Source organism: Glycine max, chromosome 15 (genome assembly GCF_000004515.6).
Source record: "Glycine max cultivar Williams 82 chromosome 15, Glycine_max_v4.0, whole genome shotgun sequence".
NCBI classification, from domain to species: domain Eukaryota; kingdom Viridiplantae; phylum Streptophyta; class Magnoliopsida; order Fabales; family Fabaceae; genus Glycine; species Glycine max.
The window spans coordinates 27,304,110-27,309,567 of record NC_038251.2 but is presented as its reverse complement, the minus strand read 5'-3'; positions in this window follow the sequence as shown (position 1 = coordinate 27,309,567).

Genomic DNA, 5,458 nt, shown 5'->3' with positions numbered 1-5,458 from the left:
ATTGGCAATTTTCTTTGCTTTCAAATTTTGTAACAAAAAGGCCTTTCATTGGAAGTAAGTTGGGAGCCTCCGCTAGGTCACCCTACTTCCATTTGTGTGTAGAGACCAAGATACGCGGAGATACCTTATGGTTATTCGCACCCTTTTGTCATCCAGAGGCGGCGGGCCCGATGACAAGCAGAGACCAAGTTTGGTCATTCTGCACCCATGATACGCGGAGATACCTTATGGTTATTCGCACCCTTTTGTCATCCAGAGCGGCGGGCCCGATACAAGCAGAGCCAAGTTGTCGGCCAGGCTAGTTCAAAAACCGGTACACTTTTTTTTTTCTTTTTTTCTCTTTTTTTTTTTTTTCCTTTTTGCTTTCGACTCTCGTCAACCGAGAGGAGCGAAATTAGTGTCATACACTGATTTTCGGGGACCTTTGCTTGATGACATGTGACCATTCTTTGGTCCTTGTGAGGTGCTTGGCACCCATCATTAGGCAATTTGTGAAATCCTAGGAACGACAAGTCACGGTCACCCGCGACTCTCGTCAACCGAGAGGAGCGAAATTAGTGTCATACACTGATTTTCGGGGACCTTTGCTTGATGACATGTGACCATTCTTTGGTCCTTGTGAGGTGCTTTGTTCCTCCGGGAACAACAAGTCATTTACATGCGGAAATTTCATGGTCGCCCGCGACTCTCGCCAAGTCGAGAGGAGCGAAATTAGTGTCATACACTGATTTTCGGGGACCTTTGCTTGATGACATGCGACCATTCTTTGGTCCTTGTGAGATGCTTGGCATCCATCATTAGGCAATTTGTGAAATTCTAGGAACGACAAGTCATGGTCACCCGCGACTCTCGTCAACCGAGAGGAGTGAAATTAGTGTCATACACTGATTTTCGGGGACCTTTGCTTGATGACATGCGACCATTCTTTGGTCCTTGTGAGGTGCTTGGCACCCATCATTAGGCAATTTGTGAAATTTTGGGAACAACGAGTCATTTGCATGTGGAGATTTTATGGTCACCCGCGACTCTCGCCAAGTCGAGAGGAACGAAATTAGTGTCTTATCTTTACTTTCCTTTTATCTCCAATAAAAGACAAGTAAAGAGGGGCAACTGTCATACCCTAATTTCGTCCGGGGACCTTTGCTCGATGACGTGCGACCATTCTTTGGTCCTCGTGAGGTGCTTGGCACCCATCATTAGGCAATTTGTGAAATTCCAGGACATGCCGAAAAACCAAAAAAATATTGATGCACAATCCGTAAGTTTCCGTGACACACCGGAAATCAAATGGAAGCATCGTTGCATAATTAAGTGAGGTTCCGTAACATTCCGTAAGTCAAAAAGGGGATGATTATGTAATCCGCAAGGTTCCGTAACATTACGGAAAGAAAACAAGTATCGTTACGAAATTCGTAAGTTTCCGTAACTTTACGAAAAAAGAATCACCAAAAAACAGCAGAGGGGGGTGTACTTAGTAAAAATGGGGGTGCAAATAGCACCCAGGCCCACTTGGACCCTCCAGAAGATTCCTCCAGAAGGCGGTTGCTTCTGGAGGAAGCAACCCTGCTCGCCTGGGCGAGCTGAGCTCGCCTGGGCGAGCTGGGCGGCAACCTCCTCCCCTATTTTGCTATAAATAGGGGAGGAAAGCAAGAAGGAAGGGGTCCAGCCCCTTAGGCACTTCTCTCTCTTTCGAATTTGCTTGGAAAAATTGTTTCCGTGAAGAAAATCTAAGCCGAGGCGCTTCCGAAACGTTTCCGTAACGTTTTCCGTGAGGAATCTCGCAAAGGTTTCGACCGTTCTTCGACCGTTCTTCATTCGTTCTTCATCGTTCTTCGATCTTCAACGGGTAAGTACCTCGAACCAAGCTTTTCGATTCATTCTATGTACCCATAGTGGTCCACATTGTGTTTCGTGCATTTTTATTCTCGTTTTGTTTACTTTTTATACCCCCTGTTGACGTGCTTAAGCCGTTTTACTTAAGTCGTTTCTCGCTTAACTTAAAAATAAAATAAATTTCCACCGAACGTTTGAATTGTATTATCCATTAACTTCGGTTAAAATAAATTCCGACCGTTCGGTCGTGCCGTAACCACGTTGGAAATCAAAAAGAGGTAAAAAATAATATAATAATCAAAAAGACATCTTTTAGTAAAATAAAGCGGAAAATCAATCGGACGTTTTCTCTTTGGGATTTCTCATTCTTAATCGAATTGATTAATAACTAAAGTGAAACTAAGGCTAAAATCAACTCGCCTAGTCAAGCTCGTCCACAAAAATAGGCTTTTGAAGTTTGTCATTTCAATTTTTTCACTAAGTAAAATGGATCCTTTTTAAGGTCCAACGCCTTAAAATGATCACCTCTTAAAATCAAAAAGAATCACTTGTTCCGAAAGAACTACGTAGGTCTGAGTTCCTCATTGAGGATACGTAGGAGCAAAAGCCCCGCTTTTGTCGACCACCTCAAGAGATCGTTAATGGTCCAATGCCTTAACGTTTCTCTCCTTTCAAAAACAAGAGATCGTTAATGGTCCAATGCCTTAACGTTTCTCTCCTTTCAAAATCAAAAGACCGTTTAATGGTCCAACACCTTAAATGACCTTTTGTTCAATAAAAAACATATTTTGCAAAAAAGGACAAAAACAACTTAACCAAACACTTTGTTCCGAAAGAACTACGTAGGTCTGATTTTCTCATCCCAAATTGAGGAATACGTAGGAGCAAAGGGAAACACCCTTGTCGACCTCAAAAAAGGAAAAATATAAAAAAGGGTATAAAGGATATAAGAACATAAAAGGGAACTTAAAAATCAAAGTCATGTTTGCACATTCGATTAAAGGCTGCCGTCCCTTGGGACGGGCGTGTGGGGTGCTAATACCTTCCCCGTGCGTAAATACAACTCCCGAACCTTTCACTAAAAAAGTTCGTAGATCGCGTCTTTTCCGGTTTTTCCGACGTTTTCCTCAAATAAACGTTGGTGGCGACTCCGCGCGTATTCCATTCGTGGAACACTCATCCCGCGAGTCACGCGTCGCCCTCCCGCCGAAGGGTAGGTTGCGACAGTTGGCGACTCCACTGGGGACTGTTTTTAGAGAGTTAGGCCATTTAATTTTGTGCAATGTTTTACCGTGACTTACCCCTTTGTTGGTTTCCTTTCATCATGTTCTTGTGTATATAAACTCTTTGTTGCTTTTAGTGCGTTTTAAAGGTATGCATGAAGTAAATATTTATTCATTTGATGCACACAAACACCAACACTATTTGCACACACTATGAGTGAAAAAGGGCCCTATACCCGGGTTCATGGGAGCATAAGGAGTGGAGGTGAATCTGTGATCATGCTAGGTCTCCGACTTGCTTGATTACAGTGAACCCTCATCTAGAGCTTTTCTCTTTGAAAACCTATTGTTGCTAGTAGCCCCTACTGCTACAATATGTTCTTCAAAGGGGATGATACCTCTAGAAACCATCAAGAGAGATATAACTACCTTGGGGATTATTGCTAAAAGCCTAGTTAGTTCTCTCCCTTATAGGTCCCTTAAATAGGGGCACGAAGCAAACACGCTGCGTGCCATTTTTCACACTGCCATGCATGAGTATCATATACCCTTTTGCTTATGTTCGGTAAATATTGTCATACTGTGCACATTCCCGCATTGTGTCTTTTGCATAGGCATTGCATATGGGTTCTGTCTTGATCCCTACTGTAAACAAACCAACGGAGGGTCCGTGTCGCCTTCTTAAAAACGTGCGTTGGGGCATTTCGTTACCCCTAGACGTCGTATCTAAGAAGGGGACAAATTCCCCGGGCCCCCGCATTCCTAGATTGCATCTGTGTCATATGCATTCCATCATGCATTCATCCATCCCACCCATGAGATATCGGAGTTTTGATTTGCACCAGCTTTTGTCTCACTTTAGTAAGCATGGGAACAAATCAAACCGGCAAGAGGTTCTACCAAGTCAAGGTCAAAAGCCTAGATACCACCAGCATCAAGGAATTAGGGCGGTTGATGGAACCCCTCCAAATGCAAGCCTTCCGCAAGACTTACGGAAAGATCTTAGAGTTGACCATAGCAGAGGTGTCCATAGAAGCCATTGCATCACTTACCCAATACTACGACCAGCCTTTGAGGTGCTTCACATTCGCAGACTTCCAATTAGTACCAACCATTGAAGAATTTGAGGAAATTCTAGGATGTCCTCTCGGGGGAAGAAAACCATATCTTTCCTCCGGGTATCTCCCTTCTTTGAGCAGAATTGCAACTGTGGTCAAGGATTCAGCAAGAGGTTTGGACCGCATAAAACAGACTCGGAACGGCATAGCGGGCCTACCACAGAAGTACCTAGAAGACAAGGCGAGGGGTATGGCCAATCAAGGAGAATGGGTCCCGTTTATGGATGTGTTAGCTTTGCTAATTTTTGGGGTCGTCCTCTTTCCAAACGTGGATGGTTTGGTAGACCTAGCAGCAATCGACGCTTTCCTTGCCTACCACCATAGCAAGGAAAGTCCGGTAGTAGCTGTCTTGGCAGATCTATTTGACACATTTGACCGAAGGTGCGAAAAGAGTAGCGCACGGATCATCTGTTGCTTACCCGCCCTCTGTGTTTGGTTGGTTTCACACTTGTTCCAACAAGACACAAGACATCCATGTCCGCTCCTGAGCCATCGCTCGTGTACTGAAAAGAGGAGAATAGATTGGGACCAGCTCTTGGCCGGGATAGGAGGTAGAACAATCAGTTGGTTCCCCCGATGGAAGGAAGGAAAAGGAGGAGTCCTTTTCTCATGTGGAAGGTACCCAAACATTCCGCTGGTAGGAACGAGGGGTTGTATTAATTACAATCCCACGCTCGCTATAAGACAACTAGGGTACCCCATGAGGGGAGCACCGACGGAAGAAAGCATGTCTCCTTTCCTTGTGAGGGATTTCGGCACACAAAATTCCAAGACTATACAAAGAATCCATAAGGCATGGGAAACCCCGTTAAGGAAAGATCAAGAGCTTAGAGGCATTCGTAATGGCATCATTGGTGGGTACCACGAATGGCTGAAGGTTCGCATACGAGGTCTAGATTGGCTCGCCAAGTTAAAAGTCGTCAGCGAAGAGAATTTTGAAGCACCGGAAGAGGACGAAGAAGTCCAAGCTCTCAAAAGCGAGTTAGGAAAGGCAAAACTCGCCAAGGAGAAGTTCAAGTTGGCTGCTACACACGTTCGGAAGGAGTGCGCCGGGTTACAGGAAGAGAATGCAATTACCGCAAGAGCCCTTGAACAAGAGACCAAGAGGGCTCGCAAGGAAGAGTATGGCCGGAACAAATTTCGCGGAGCTCTATGGGGTAGCAATAATGAACTCAAGTTGCGAAGGGAAGAAAGGGACCAGTCGCGAGCACATAGCATGGTTCTGAAAGAGGAGTTGATTGCTTGTTCAAGGTCCAAAAGAAGCTTGTCTCAGCGTCTATGCGA